This window comes from Lactuca saligna, chromosome 3 (assembly GCF_052625555.1).
Source record: "Lactuca saligna cultivar CGN05327 chromosome 3, ASM5262555v1, whole genome shotgun sequence".
Taxonomy (NCBI): Eukaryota; Viridiplantae; Streptophyta; class Magnoliopsida; order Asterales; family Asteraceae; genus Lactuca; species Lactuca saligna.
The window spans coordinates 31,540,001-31,557,512 of NC_136419.1; the positions used below are offsets into that span (position 1 = coordinate 31,540,001).

At 36.8% G+C, this 17,512-nt stretch overlaps 1 pseudogene; it reads right to left on the minus strand.

The window, feature by feature from the left end:
* Window positions 1–4,411: 4,411 nt before the first annotated feature.
* LOC145035005 (berberine bridge enzyme-like 8 pseudogene) lies at window positions 4,412–6,334 on the minus strand (annotated as a pseudogene).
* Between the last annotated feature and the right edge of the window lie 11,178 nt (window positions 6,335–17,512).

Genomic DNA, 17,512 nt, shown 5'->3' on the forward strand with positions numbered 1-17,512 from the left:
GACAGATCCAACATCGGCCTACACACTCTGTTCATGAGATCCATGAATGTTGTTGGGGCATTGGTGAGCCTGAATGGCATCACCACAAACTTATAGTGCCCGTACCGAGTCTTGAAATTTGTCCTCAGTATATCCTCATCTGATGGTACCCCGACCAAAGATCGATCTTGGAAAACACAAATGCACCCAATAGCTGATTGAACAAATAATTGATCCTCGAAAGCGGATAACGGTTTTCGACCGTTATCTTTTTTAGCTCCCGATAATCAATACACATCTTGTGTGACCCGTCCTTCTTCTTCACGAACAGGATCGATGCTCCCCAAGGGGAACTACTCGGACGAATAAACCCTCGGTTTAGCAGCTCCTGAAACTGCATAGACAGCTCCTGCATCTCGGGCTGAGCTAGACGGTAAGGTGCCTTAGCTATCGGAGCGGCAATCGACACCAAATTAATGTATATTCCTTCAAGCACCAAACATGCGGAAATCTTCAACATTGGTGTATTGAATTCTCTATTCATTAATATCTAATTAAGTTTGAACATTTGAAAGTCTCCTCTTCTGATCAAACTACGGCAGGTGTTAGTGTATAGCCTGCCCATGGCCGGTTCTTGTAAAAGTGTTATTATATTTGTAATTATATGATTTAGAAATCGAGAAGAAGATCCATAATTACCAAATCTTTAGGCAGGCAAGAAACAGAAACACATCTATTGTTCTTATTCATGATTCCGATCGATATTAGCCCACATGACTAGTAATTGTAACACGATGCTTCTAGTTAACAAAGTAATATACTTTTAACGATTATTCAAAAATATTTAACGAGACCAACTTAACCAAAATATAATTAGTCATATCATACCTTCAAGACACAAGTTTTCCTATTGAAATAAAATCTATAAAAGGAATGAACGCATAATATGTAGTGCCTAATTGACTATTTCTAGCTAGTGGAATCAAAATGCTAGGTCGCATGCATTCTACTATTTAAATTTAATTTGTTCAAATTAACAACTACAATGTTGACTAAAGAATGTTGTTATTTGGATAGTCACGTCAATTCTTATTTAAATAAACTAAAAGAATATATAATAAGTAAATATGGATCGCGTAAAGTTATGGATAATTTAACTAACTTTTTATTCAAAGATGCCACTTTTGATCAAATCAATTTTTATTTGAAAGTAGATGTCAAACGAACAAACATACTCATGTTATTTATGCTTTGAAAAATCATTATACTTAATTAAGTAATTTATTCATATTGTTATGTATAATTTGTTGTAACGAGAACTGCTTCCGAAACCGGCTGTTCTTAAATTATTGGAACCGGAACCGCCTACATCGGTTCCTAGAAAATTGGAACCGCTCCCGGAACCGCTGGGACCGGTTCCGGTTCCAAGTACCCGACTTCTTAAATATAAAACTTTTTATTTATAAATTATAGAGTGTATGGCATGGATATTAACATTTACAAACATCAAATGTATAAGATATGATAATAAAACCATTATAATAACTTGATCTTTTACATAACAACCTATTAAAAATTAAAAACACTTCCCATAATTAAAAAAAATCATAGAAAACATTTCAATTCAAGTGAAATTTAACAAGTAAAGATGATGAAAATGAAAAATTACAAACAATAAACATAAAACAACAACAGGAAAAAACAACCCAGCAAAAACAACATAGCCTTGAATTAGATCCATTGATCTTGTCAGCTCATCGAGAACAGTATATTGCATGCATATTCCATCACAATCTTTAAGTTAGACCATTTGATTAGCAAAAACCTGAAAGTTTAAACATGATAAAATATAATCTCAAATCTCCACAAACTTACAGGTATTTCATGCACTGTCCTGTTTTGCTTTTGCTGGGTAACCTAAAAAAACCAACATTACGACTCATATACATGATTATTAAATGATTTTTATTAGGCAATAATATCTATATGCATACCAGGAATGCAATAGCTTGTTGTATGTGCTTAAGCTCATCCAAAAGACAACACAACAACTACAACAACAACACGAATCAATTGGGTTATATTTGTATTAAGAAAAAAGAAAATAGAATCATAAATTCATAAATCATAATGTAAAATTTTGTATTAAGAAAAAATCATGGTAAAGGAAGGATTTGAATTTACCACAATGTCTACTGAAACACCCAATATCTCTGTGTTTTTCTTGTCAAATTCTGCCTATCTATCACTGAATGCATTGATTTCTACATGATAAACACATAATTAAGAGAAAAATTGGATCAAATTATGTTTAAAAGTAATGTGAAAGTGAAAGTGAAACTCACCTGTTGGACAAACGAAAGTGAAATCAAGAGGGTAGAAAAAGAAAATGACATATTTCTTGATGGGTTTGAGCCAAAAGAACATCCTATGTGCTCATGCAAACCCTAATTCTTGGATCTAGGTTTCTCTAATTATACATTCATTTATCCAAGACTTTCAAACCCTAGATCTAATGAGTATAATTCGAAATTAATTAAACAAATTAGTTCTAGATCATTACCTCTTGTTGCTTGCTTGAATCTTCTTGTCTTTGAAGCTTAGAGTCACAAGTGTCACTCATCTAATGGTTTACAAACACCAATAGCAAAAGAATGATCTTGGAGATAGGCTGGAGGCTCTTGAATTTGACTCTTGCACTCTTAGGAATAGGGTAGCCGAATTCTGGAGCCTAAGGGTCCTATTTATATTGAAGATGTTAGGGTTTCAGTCAAAACCCTAATGGACAACTTAGGCCTTAAGCTATCCAAGGAAGCTTTTGGAATGAGGCCATAGGGCCGAAATTATGGATGGACACATCCTAATTTCATCCATGCCTAGTCCAAGAGGCTCCTCAGCCCAATACTCAACTATCACACATTTGACAGTTGAAATCCCTAATATTAAATTAATATCTTTTAGCCACAAAATTAATTCTTGTCTAATATTAATTTAATTGTGTGATTTCTCCATTAATATATTATTCATATAACATATTAATAAATCATAATAACCTCTTTCTTAATAAATCATCCTATCATGTTGCTTCGGTGAAGACAACCCAAAAGAACCATGCACAACCGGGTCAAGTACTTTACCAAATATAGTTACGGGCTTAGACACTAATCCAACATTTTTTTGCCAATGTAGTCAGAGAGCTTAACCTATAATTCATAAAGTTCTTACAAAGTTATGAAATCTGGGATTTTATGTATATATAATCATTATGTATATGTAATCATTATGAGTCGATTTAGTTACGTTGATGAATTCTTGCTCAAAAAAAAAGCTTCGGCTTCAAAATCTGGTGCAACATTTCCGACCAGTGGAAGGCCCTATAAACACTAAAATACATTCCAAAATTTCAAATCCATACCGAATACATCTACTTCCATAACCAACGAGAACATGATAATAAAATTTAGATATTGGTATAATGGTGTTGTACAACATAGTTTCAATTTTTTGAATGAACTAATGTCTAATGTTTGATCCTCACCACACAACTAAACAAAGTGAGGGATTCTGAGCTACTTACAACTTTGACGACGAATCCATTCCGATGGGAGGTGGAGGGACGGAGGGAAAAGGAGGAGTGAAGAGATTTAGATTGGAAACTGACTTCGATTGAGCCTACCAATTGAGCCTACTGATTGAAGCGTCGATTGAACATAACGATTGAAGACTACTGTGGTATTTCTGGTTAATCGGTAACGGGAGCGATTGAAGCTTCGATTGAACAAACTATTGCCGGTTTGATAGGGAGAGTGACGACAAGAAGAGAGGCTATGGTGTCGGCGTGTTCTTTTTTCTTTTCGTAAGAATGAATATCAAAAACCCTAAAACGACTAAGGTAAGGAAATCAGGTATAAGTTCTTTTGCCCTATTTTTTTAAAAACAAAATTAACAAAATAAAAAAATTTAATATATATTTTTTTTAAAAAAAGACGGGTACTCGGAGGTACCTGTTCCGGTTAACCGCTGGTTCCGGGTACCCAGTATCGGAACCGGAACCGGCGGGTATCCAGCGGGTATCGGTTTCGTAAAAATAAAAATTGGAACCGGAACCGCCTAAGGCAGTTCCAGTTCCAGAACTCACAGTCCTGAGGCAGTTCCGGTTTTGTAAGCAGGTACCCGCTTCCGCTGCTCATCCCTAGTTTTAACGTTATTGTTCTGCCAAAATATTGATCGTAATATTTCAGCATTTACCCCCACATGATAACTCTATGGCGGGTTCGGTGTAGGCCGTCCAAATGATACATTTTTTTTTCACACTACGTATCCCAAGTCTAAAGTTGTATTGACCCAAACTATCTTAATAAAAAAAAACATAATTTTTAGACAAGAGGAAGTATAAGAAAGAAATATGATGTAAAATGTCTTAATAAGACAATGTATTTATTAGATAAATTCATAATTAGAATTTGACCACATGCTTTTAAACATCTTTGTTAGCATGGAGATCATATACACTAGGAAAAGAAGCTGACAGAAAGTAGCATTGTTGCTAGTTTTTCATGAAAACAATTAAAAGAATTAATAAAATGATCGGGGGTTTTAGAAAACAGGAATACTCTGTGGGCGCCTAAAGAAATTGTGAGGATCAACTTTGGCCTTGATTCGAATCAACTTCTTGAAGTTGTCCCTCTTCCAGTATCTCTCACCCCAAACACTTGCTTCTTGGTAGTTAGTACTTCCAACACCCAAATCCAGATCATTGTAGTTGGAATATGCCTCTCTGGGGTTGTTTGACACATAAGGCGTCATTAACGCATCCAAGCTTCGCAGCCAAGCTATCCTCCTGAGGGACGTAGGGGTTGTGTCTGAAGGTTGACCGTTAAAATTGACAGTCTTTAGAATTTGTAACAACACCCCCGCTCTATGAGGATACGGAATTGCTGTCTCGGAGAAATCAGCCATCCTTCCGCCAAATGGATTGATCATCAGAAGCGCCGATTCATCGTTTTGGATAAGCTTTCTCCATATCTTCTTGAGTCCTCTTATGGGGATGGGTGCCCGGGTGTAGTCTGATTTGCTTTTGTTGTTCAGCTTGGCAATGGCAGATCGGTTCGTAAGAATCTCGGTCGGGGTTGAGCTTGGCAACCCCCAAAACACAAGGGTCGACTGCACCATTCTAATTTCTTCACAAATCTCTCGGGTAACACCGAGCTCTGGAAATTTTCTGTAAAGCAACGGAAGCAATGTGTCTGTTGTGCCCTGATATATTCCTTCAAACATAATTCTTATGGTTTTCTTGGTGGTGTTGCCGATATATTCGGCAAAAACTTGAGTTCTTATGTGCAAATTTCTATCGATATTTGGTGCAACGTATTGATATTTATGGAAGATTTCGGTTGCCCCTTGTTCCAAAGTTTTATTGAGTATAAAGACAGTTACTTTTTTTGGAACTGGAACCAAGCTCAGCTTCCATGCAAGAACAATTCCAAAACTTGAAGATCCACCTCCTCGGATCGCCCAAAACAAATCTTCTCCCATTGATTTCCGGTCGAGAATATTCCCATCAACATCCATGAAGCGAGCATCCAGAACATTATCGGCTGCAGTACCGTATTTCCTCAACAGGTTTCCGTAGCCACCACCGCCCATGTAACCACCAACACCCACCGTAGGGCAAACACCTGCCGGGAAATACAAGGTATCCGTCTCTCGTGAAATTTTGTAGTAGAGTTCACCAAGCGTAGCGCCTGCTTGGACCCAAGCAGTCCTTTTTGCTACGTCCACGTCTATAGACCTCATGTTGGTGAAATCAAGCATAACAAAGGGAACATCAGCAGTGTATGAGAGGCCCTCGTAGTCATGGCCCCCACTCCTGATCCTGATCTCGTAGCCGTGTTTCTTGGCGCAGTATACACATGTTTTTATAAGGGTTTCCTCCATAGGTGTCACGATCACTGATGGTCTAGGCGTGGAGGGTTTAAGGAACCTGGTGTTTTGAACTGCCACTTGCCAAATGGGTAGGAAGGAAGCATTGACAGGGCTGAAAATGAGTTGAGAAATGGCAGTGACATTGTTGGAGTTGGACTGTAGGCAGCTTATTAGATCGCCAGAACTTGAGGTTGATAAGGACGTTGCCCATGAAACAGAAAACAAGAAACTTAGAACCATGAGCAAAACTGAAGATCTAAGTTGACACTTCTTCATGTTTAGTTAATTTGGTGAGCTTGATCAATAGCAATGGCGTATTTATATACAGCAGAGAGCATACAGTTGACTTCAAATGGGGTTATAAAAATTGTGATCGGTTCAAATTAAGGTGTTTGAAAAACCTCGGAAGGAGGATGGTGATCAATTCAAAGATGTTTGAAAAATGCGGGAAGGAGGATGGTGTTCAACTGATTCTATTTTAGGGTATACAGGTGCAGCGTTGAAGATATATGGCGTGTTGACTTTTTCCCTATAGACTACTAAATTCGCATTCTAAAAACCAATGAAGCAGTGAACAAATTGATATTACATATGTTCAGATTTTTAGCCTTTTTCTTTTAACTTTCGGATTGAAATCTTTGCAAAAATTTGAACAACACACGTTTTTTAGAATAATTATCAAACTTATAAATAAAACGTATCTCATCAAATGTATATTTTTCTCAAACATAAATTGAAATTATTTCTTACAAATATATGTGCTTTAATTTCCTGGCACCGTATACCAAGTCCTGGGACTAGCTAGTTTGTAGATAAAGTGTTGACTTTGACTTTGGAATATAAGCATACAAATAACATAGCGATTTTACTTTTAACATCAATTCAAATGCTGTGCTGTTATATAGGCATTTTGGGAACCGGCTTCACGCTCCTCTCCGTTCTTAATTAGTACTCAAAACCTAAAAAATATGATTAAGTTTTTTAATTATACACTTTTAATACATTATTATTTAATATATGGAAAAACTAAAATTAACATTTAAAATTCCCTAAATAGAAGTAGAATTTTCAGATAGTAATGAACACACATAATCTAAAATAGAATAAAATAAAAATAGAAATTGTGTGATAATTAGGCAAAATAAAATTTGGAGACTTATATGGTGAAATTTGGGGATCAAACATCGGCAAGTTGCCTACGCACACAAGGCCTGTTTGGTTGCTACCACCTACGGTCCCAGCCAATGGTCGTTTGGAGGTTTACACAGTGAAACATTCGTGCAGTTGGTTCTCTATCCGAATACAAGACCTGTTTTGCTGCTAACGGTCGTTTCAATGTCAATGAGAAGATTGTGATGAGGCATTCACACCGGTTGTCAAACCGAAAAGAAGAACACATTATCATCTGCCTATCTATCTGCTAGATGTGAAGAAACCATTTGTACACGACCACATGAAGGAGGCAATGTGCATGCATCGACCAACATGTTTTTGGGATATCAAGTATACATCTTAATCATATTTGATACCTTTAGAAACTATTATGTTGTCTTAATAAATGCCGAAAGCATCATACATTTGATTTGATCAACGTGCTATTAACATCGGCTTTCAACATAATTAAACTATAACATCCCAAAAACATAGAAAATTAAAATTTTCAAAGAAAGAACCCATTTCAACCATATGGTATTTACGAAACCATAATTTCAAATGTATAAACACAATCAGAGCTTTTCCCAAGATCTAATATCATAAAAACAGGAAAATGTATATGATCACACCTTCATTTTTCCACGATCATCAAAAGTACCTGAAAGAATAAACTGAAACTGTAAGCCAAAACTTACTGAGTTCCCCCAAATTACCACAACACAAATAATATTATATGAAATTTTGCATGTTGGGTCCATAACCTCCTGGTTGGCTTACCATGGCCCACAACATCTGGGTTGGACTACCTTGCATATAACGTATTGGTTCCACAACCTCCCAGTTAGATTACCCTGGCCCATCACCTCCCAGTTGGATTCCTCTGGCCCACAACCTCCTAGTTGGATTGCCCCGATCTGTGGACTGACAACACAAAGGAGTAGTCTCAACCAAAACATAATATGTCCACATATAATTGATAACAAACATATTCAACGGACATATAATCATATAGCTAGGAATCACAGGTAGTCCTACAAATCTATTAGTCTAACGCATATCAACAGCCATCATATAATCATACATGTCTACCACATAATCAACATATCATCAATCAATACATATCAGTAGATCAACTTCAATGGGCAAACCTTGGGGCCTTCGACCCATAAGTACAGTAAGGAAAACGCACATCTTAGTCTGAACAAATAGATGAATAGATCTCTACTACGAGTCTCAGCTCTACTTGTCACCTATACAATAGATACAAACCAATCTCAAATACAACTCAAAATACCCAAAATACACTTAGGTTAACTTGGCTAAAATTGGTCAAAGTCCAAAATTCAACGTATAGCTAACCGCCACGTTGTGGCCTTCCTTGGCCATGTTGTGGCCATAAAATGCCAAAACAGACGAGCCTTAACCCAATCGTCACGACATGGTTGTCCAAACCACACCATGGTTACTATTCCTCGAACCTCTTAATGGAATAAGCCGATTTCTTCCATCTCTGGGCTCCAAAGCCTAAATCTGGTCTATTATGGGGTCTAAATGGATAAAGTTCCAACTTTATCCCTTAAGTCCATCCAACGAATAAGGATCTTAAATTCTATGTTCAAAAGAGCAAACTCTCAACATGGCTTAAACATTAAGCTCCTAATCCTTGAAGTCCTTTCCTCTAAAACTCATTTTTGATCCCAAATAACATTCTAATCCATAAAGTTTAAAACTTTATGAACTTTCATGGCTATAAAGTGTCCAAATCATAAACACTAACATTTCAAAATGCAACAAGTAATCAAATGCATGCATGGAGGAAAAGAAAGGGTCAAGATTCTATTTTATAACTCTAAACACCCAAAAACATCTAAAAAGGAAACTCATTGGATCTTGAGTAGTCCATACTCACAGGGGCGGAACACGAATATTAGAACTAGAGGGGCCGAAATCAAAACTTCAATATAAAAATTGTTTTATATGGTTCAAAATTATGACAATTATAAGTAAATTTTTAGTCATACTAAATTACTTCCATTTGGTAGGTACGAAAGGGATCATATATGTAAATCTTATATGAAATGGATCATATATGTAAATTTAAGGATTATTTTAATGTTTATGTAGTTATTCACAGTTATATCTTTTAAATAAATCAACAAACAAGTAATAAGCATCTAAATATTTAAAATGTCGGAATTGATTTATAGATATTAATAAACAATAAACTTACATATAAAAATAAATAGTTTAATCCAATAAAAGAGCAATGTGAGCCTGTTAGCTTGACAACTTTACAGTTTTACAGGGAGTAGTCACATTGCAAACTATAGGGACTAGTTATAGGGACTAGGTTTAATCACAATTTTAAGCTCTTCTTTATGTATTAAATAACCAAGAAAAAAATAGAGAAAAGGAAAAAAGAGGCTACCCACAGAGCAGTGGGACTTGAGGAAAACCAGCTCTGACATCCAACAAAGACGAGTGAGAGAAATAGAGACCATACCATAAACACATGCGATGAACACCAAAAGGGCGTACAAAGGTAGCAGCGATTTAAGCGTACGACATTGTTCTTCTGGTGTGTTTTGAGAGGTCTTTCACCGCGTCAAAAATATAATTTTAGGTTTATAGATTTCTTAAACTCAAAGTTAAATGGTTTTAAATTTGATTGTATCTTTGGATATTATTTATTTTATAGATTTAATCGGTATATAGCTTTTATTTACAGCAGATTCCTCAAAAAAAGAGAATTAGTTTTGATGTGTGATTTTGTTTAGTGATTTTCTGAAAGCTTGTCATCAGGTATTTATTGTTTTAGTTAAAAACTAAATTGTATAAATTAAATGTATTGCTTATACTTAAAAATCTGGAAAACGGGAGGGCAAAATTTTCATTCTAGTAAATATTTTTTAACTTGATTATGTATAATAGGTATTATGAGCTTCAAAAGCAGGGGGGGGGCATGGCCTCCCCTGGCTCCTAAGTGGGGGTCCGCCACATCATACTCATTTAGACCAAAAATATGGGACAAAAGCACATACTTTCTAACATTAGCAAGATATAGAGAGATAATCATCAAGTTGAAAACTTTATATCTCCTAGGGGTTGCTCAAGAAGTCTACAACTTAGATCTACAAGGCTTGGAGCTTCGTTCTTGCTTTCCAATGGCTTCCTTCCCTCTAAAATAGACACCAAACACCAAAATGAGCTCAAAACACCACTAATGGAGATTAGGGTTTGAAAGGAACTAAGTGGGCAATGGAGGCTGATGAGGGTAAAAGGTCTTCAGGGTTTATGAGTCTTAAATAGGGTGCAAACCCTAGAAATTAGGGTTTGTCCAACAGCGGCTAACACATCGTGCCACATATTGCCATTTCGTGGTGGTCTTTCAAAAACCTGCGACCCAAAAAGAATTACCACGCCGTGATGGAACTCTACTATTCCGTGACCACCCAGAAACATAAATCACTGAAATTTAGAGTCATACATGGAATCGGTGTTACACAAACTGATTCATTTATTTTTATCTAACAATCATTCAATGCTATCAGATACCAGCTTCTATATGCATTACATTATTTTCACAATGCTTTCCATCGAGCTTCTTTAATAGTCAGTTCACTAGTGAATTTGCTATAATATCCCTTGGCACACTTAAATTATATTTTAGGCATTTCCTGTTTATTCACTTAAACGACTATTTTTATATCAACAAAAGTATGGAACATAGATTCTATGTGTGTTATTATACAACACTAAAATCCCATATCACCATTCGATTAAGTTCCAAAATTGGATTCGATAGGCATCCCGATAGATTATCCTACTTTATATCGTAGCTTAGTCGGTATGTCTAGCCTGGTCTATCATAGTAAATTCACTACCGAACTTACATAAGGTCGATGGAAGCTATTGTGAAAATAATTTCATATGCATAGAGAAGTCGGTATATGGTAACATGAAATGATTCTTAGATAAACATAGATGGATCGGTTTGGTTATGGTTAAAACTGATGTTAGTAGCACTATGAATTTCATCAAGCCCATGAGATGGAGTAAACTAGACATCCATATCTAACTATAGACCCTGGAATTTTGACATTTGGAGTTCTATTGAATTTATAATAATTTTTGAAACACAACATATGAAATATGTGACAATACATACTAGTTTAAGAAGATTGTGAATAATACCTTTCAAGGAGTTGTAATTTGGTAATTTGATTCAAAGTTTAGAGAAACTAGACTCATCAAATTTTCTAGAAAACCAACCTTTATGATTTTTGGAGCTTCTGATAGTCTTGTATGATTTCTAGAAGTTCGAGGACAGATTCAGTGAAATTGATCATATTAACCTTTAGGTCACTTTAGGTGTCCCATGAAGGACTTAGTGATTAAGCTTTCACTTTAATACTTTTATCATAATTAGTGGTTACTCATTAGGCTGTCTTTATATGTAATTCAAATTAACCTAAAGGTCATGATACTTAGCTTAATGAGGATTTAGAGTTAGGAACTTTACGTTCAAAATCATCGTATTAGGGTTAGGTTACAACCAATTGTGCTCCTTATGATACCAAATGGATGAGAAATAAGTCCTTCTTAAAACCAACACCTATTGGTGGTCGGATGGTTGTGTTGTGGTGGTTAATAATGGTCAAACCACCCTAAAAAATGCACGGTGTTGATTAAGTGTAAGTGGAATAATTGGAAAATATGCTTTTACATTCATTAGTGCACCATCACGAGTAATACAACCATAAGCACATTTGCAGAGTGGCTTATTCATTAGTGCATTGTTTTCAAAATCCATAATATCAACATTTTATTTTAAATATCAGAGTGTCCCCATATGAAATGCGGGAGAGTGCACGCCGCACCATCAAACCTTACCCTTGCCCTTAGGATCTGAAGTACCTAAAACAATCAACAAACTATAAGTTAATGCTCAGTGAGTTCCCAAGAGCATACCCCATATAATCCACATAACCTCATAATCCATAACAATCACATAAACCATGCATATAAACATATAAGGATGCCCAGAACACCCTCCAGGGTCTTTATCCAGGATGTCATGGGCACCCCTACATGGTCTTATACCTATGTGCCATGGGCACCCCCGTGGTCTTACTTGGAATTCCATGGGCACCCCCACATGGTCTTTTAGCCATGTTCCATGGGCACCCCCATGGTCTTTACCTGGAATGCCATGGGCACCCCTACATGTTCTTACAACCAAGTGCCATTCATGCAACATAAAGAACTAACTAACATACCACATAACATATAACCAACTAATTTACCACATATCACTATATAAATTCGCATTGCACATAACACATAATGGGCCGACCTTGGTGCCTTCAACTTATTGGTATGGTGAGGAGACTCACCTCTGTCTGCTGAATCCGAAGCCGCTTTCCTAACAGTATGTGACCACCCATGCTGAGCAATAATACCAATAAACCAAGGTTAGGGTTCAACATAATACAATTAAATGACCCAAGCCCCAAGTCCTTTCCTTATGGCCCAAAAGTGTCTTATTGTTGATGGGCCCAAAGTCCATGTCCAAATATCATTAATAGGCCTCATGGTCGAATAAAGCCAAACCATAGCATTCATGGCCCACAATAGATAAATTAGCCCACTAACTCAAAACATAACCAGGCCCAATGACTGATTAGGGCCCAAAGGGCTTACATGCCCAAAACAAGTCCAAACCTATCTGAGTGCGTACACCCTACGTACCACTCCTGTACGCTTAGCGTACTGGGTCCGTATGTTGTACGCGTTGCGTACGCTATACTACGCCCAACGTACAAACCGCTTAAGCACCTTTTACATTAACTACTTAATACTTGATGTTCCAATGTCCAATCTTTAGATCTGAGTACATTAAGACGTCCCAAGGCATAAAGTTGGCAACTTTATGCCTTTGCATGTCCCATATGCTCCCAACAACCCATTAAGACCTTTCCAAGAGTCTTAATCCATGCATGAGGTCAAAACACCCTTCAAGACTCCATTTTTATGCTATGAATGGACCAAAGGACTTTAGATTTATCCTCCCTAAGCTCTGGAGTTTCTTAAACTCTCAAGAGGTGGTTCAAGAACACAAAAAGGGACTAAAGAGAAAACCCTAGCTCTAGGAATGAAAATGATGACCAAGGTGAAAGATTTTTACCTCCTCAAGCTCCCTAAGCAGCTGAAAATGTAAGATCCACAAGGTCTTCGTCGTTCAAGCTTGATTCCTCTTCTTCCTTGTAGCTAGCACACCAAAAGGATGATGTTTAAACACCCACAAGCTCAAGAACACACTCTCTGATGATTTTATGGTTTTCAGGGACGTTTGAGAGTGAAGGAGGCTGGTTAAGGTGAAGCTTAAATGAGATAAGGATGCTTATATAGGTCTTAAGTTCAGAAATTAGGGTTTGAGCATTTGTCACGTACTCCCCGCGTACCCTTTGGTACGCGCAACATATGTGTTGTCCCTCAGCGATCATCCATGCATGGTATGCTAAGCGTACTCATGAAGTACGCCCAACATACCAAAGGGAACATTATGCCATATCATGAGTACGCCCAACATACTTAAGGGAACATTATGCCATATTTATAATTTCAAGGGCTTCAAAGGTAACACTTGATTTGGAGTGTTACAACTCTCCCCCACTTGAACTAGACTTCATCCTCGAAGTACGCAAACATAAACAGATCGGCTGAACCTTGCCATGAGGCCGCTGATGTTCGGCCTTGGCCTTCCTGCAGGTCAAGCACCAATCCACAAACCAGATGATCTCCCACTTCATGCAGGGCCACTAGTTACTCAGTCTCCGGTCTCTATACATTGTTGTGGCCCCAGATGTATAGTAAACTTAGACTTGTGTGCCTCTTCCAATATCCTCTATCTCATCCTCCAGATATCGGAACCCACACTCGGCTACAGTGTGCCAAAAGACCCCAACCATGTCGAACAAACAAGGGAATCTGATCCTAAATCCTCTCCAACTTCTAATTTTCTCTCTTCAAACCCTCCACCTAAGCCTCCTAGATCATATCCAACAATGGAGAGATCACTGTCATCCTCAAACAAATGTTCCCGATCGGAGAACCAACCGCCTTTTGACTCAAAGCATCGGCCACCATGTTGGCCTTCCCTGGATGGTATAAGATCTCACAATTATAATCTTTTAGCACATCCAATCACCTCCTCTGTCATGTTGAGGTACTGCTGATCGATCAAATACTTCAAACTTTTGTGGTCAGCAAAGATGGGTTCACCGCACTGCATACAAGTAATGCCTCTAGATTTTGTGGGCAAACACCACCGCCCCCAATTCAAGGTCATGAGTGGGGTAGTTCTCCCCATGAGGCTTCAGCTGCCTCAAGGTGTATGCGATCACATGTCCCCTCTGCATTAGTACTGCCCCTAACCCTGAGATCGATGTGTCACAATACACCACCAAATCATCAAGCCCCTCAGGTAGTACTTGAATCAGGGTCTCACATAACCTCTACCTCAAGGTCTCGAATGCCGACTGCTAGTCTAGGCCCCACCAAAAAGTCGCATTCTTTTTGGTCAAACAGGTCAATGGTACAACGACCTTGGAAAAATCCTAGATCAATCTCTAATAATACCCCGCTAGAACGAAGAAGCTACAAATCTCTGATGTGTTATTCGATACTTCCCACTGCACCACCACCTCAACCTTGGCTGGATCAACCGAAAAACCCTCCTCATTGATGATGTGCCCTAAAAACTATACCTCTCGCAACCAGAAATCACACTTTAAGAACTTGGCATATAGCCCTTATATTCTCAATGTCTCCAACACCTCCCTCAGATGTTGCTCGTGATGCTCCTTGGTCTTAGAATAGACCAAGATATCATCAATAAACACGATCACTGACAGATCCAACATCGGCCTACACACTCTGTTCATGAGATCCATGAATGTTGTTGGGGCATTGGTGAGCCTGAATGGCATCACCACAAACTTATAGTGCCCGTACCGAGTCTTGAAAGTTGTCCTCAGTATATCCTCATCTGATGGTACCCCGACCAAAGATCAATCTTGGAAAACACAAATGCACCCAATAGCTGATTGAACAAATAATTGATCCTCGAAAGCGGATAACGGTTTTCGACCGTTATCTTTTTTAGCTTCCGATAATCAATACACATCTTGTGTGACCCGTCCTTCTTCTTCACGAACAGGATCGATGCTCCCCAAGGGGAACTACTCGGACGAATAAACCCTCGGTTTAGCAGCTCCTGAAACTGCATAGACAGCTCCTGCATCTCGGGCTGAGCTAGACGGTAAGGTGCCTTAGCTATCGGAGCGGCAATCGACACCAAATTAATGTATATTCCTTCAAGCACCAAACATGCGGAAATCTTCAACATTGGTGTATTGAATTCTCTATTCATTAATATCTAATTAAGTTTGAACATTTGAAAGTCTCCTCTTCTGATCAAACTACGGCAGGTGTTAGTGTATAGCCTGCCCATGGCCGGTTCTTGTAAAAGTGTTATTATATTTGTAATTATATGATTTAGAAATCGAGAAGAAGATCCATAATTACCAAATCTTTAGGCAGGCAAGAAACAGAAACACATCTATTGTTCTTATTCATGATTCCGATCCATATTAGCCCACATGACTAGTAATTGTAACACGATGCTTCTAGTTAACAAAGTAATATACTTTTAACGATTATTCAAAAATATTTAACGAGACCAACTTAACCAAAATATAATTAGTCATATCATACCTTCAAGACACAAGTTTTCCTATTGAAATAAAATCTATAAAAGGAATGAACGCATAATATGTAGTGCCTAATTGACTATTTCTAGCTAGTGGAATCAAAATGCTAGGTCGCATGCATTCTACTATTTAAATTTAATTTGTTCAAATTAACAACTACAATGTTGACTAAAGAATGTTGTTATTTGGATAGTCACGTCAATTCTTATTTAAATAAACTAAAAGAATATATAATAAGTAAATATGGATCGCGTAAAGTTATGGATAATTTAACTAACTTTTTATTCAAAGATGCCACTTTTGATCAAATCAATTTTTATTTGAAAGTAGATGTCAAACGAACAAACATACTCATGTTATTTATGCTTTGAAAAATCATTATACTTAATTAAGTAATTTATTCATATTGTTATGTATAATTTGTTGTAACGAGAACTGCTTCCGAAACCGGCTGTTCTTAAATTATTGGAACCGGAACCGCCTACATCGGTTCCTAGAAAATTGGAACCGCTCCCGGAACCGCCGGGACCGGTTCCGGTTCCAAGTACCCGACTTCTTAAATATAAAACTTTTTATTTATAAATTATAGAGTGTATGGCATGGATATTAACATTTACAAACATCAAATGTATAAGATATGATAATAAAACCATTATAATAACTTGATCTTTTACATAACAACCTATTAAAAATTAAAAACACTTCCCATAATTAAAAAAAATCATAGAAAACATTTCAATTCAAGTGAAATTTAACAAGTAAAGATGATGAAAATGAAAAATTACAAACAATAAACATAAAACAACAACAGGAAAAAACAACCCAGCAAAAACAACATAGCCTTGAATTAGATCCATTGATCTTGTCAGCTCATCGAGAACAGTATATTGCATGCATATTCCATCACAATCTTTAAGTTAGACCATTTGATTAGCAAAAACCTGAAAGTTTAAACATGATAAAATATAATCTCAAAATCTCCACAAACTTACAGGTATTTCATGCACTGTCCTGTTTTGCTTTTGCTGGGTAACCTAAAAAAACCAACATTACGACTCATATACATGATTATTAAATGATTTTTATTAGGCAATAATATCTATATGCATACCAGGAATGCAATAGCTTGTTGTATGTGCTTGAGCTCATCCAAAAGACAACACAACAACTACAACAACAACACGAATCAATTGGGTCATATTTGTATTAAGAAAAAAGAAAATAGAATCATAAATTCATAAATCATAATGTAAAATTTTGTATTAAGAAAAAATCATGGTAAAGGAAGGATTTGAATTTACCACACTGTCTACTGAAACACCCAATATCTCTGTGTTTTTCTTGTCAAATTCTGCCTATCTATCACTGAATGCATTGATTTCTACATGATAAACACATAATTAAGAGAAAAATTGGATCAAATTATGTTTAAAAGTAATGTGAAAGTGAAAGTGAAACTCACCTGTTGGACAAACGAAAGTGAAATCACGAGGGTAGAAAAAGAAAATGACATATTTCTTGATGGGTTTGAGCCAAAAGAACATCCTATGTGCTCATGCAAACCCTAATTCTTGGATCTAGGTTTCTCTAATTATACATTCATTTATCCAAGACTTTCAAACCCTAGATCTAATGAGTATAATTCGAAATTAATTAAACAAATTAGTTCTAGATCATTA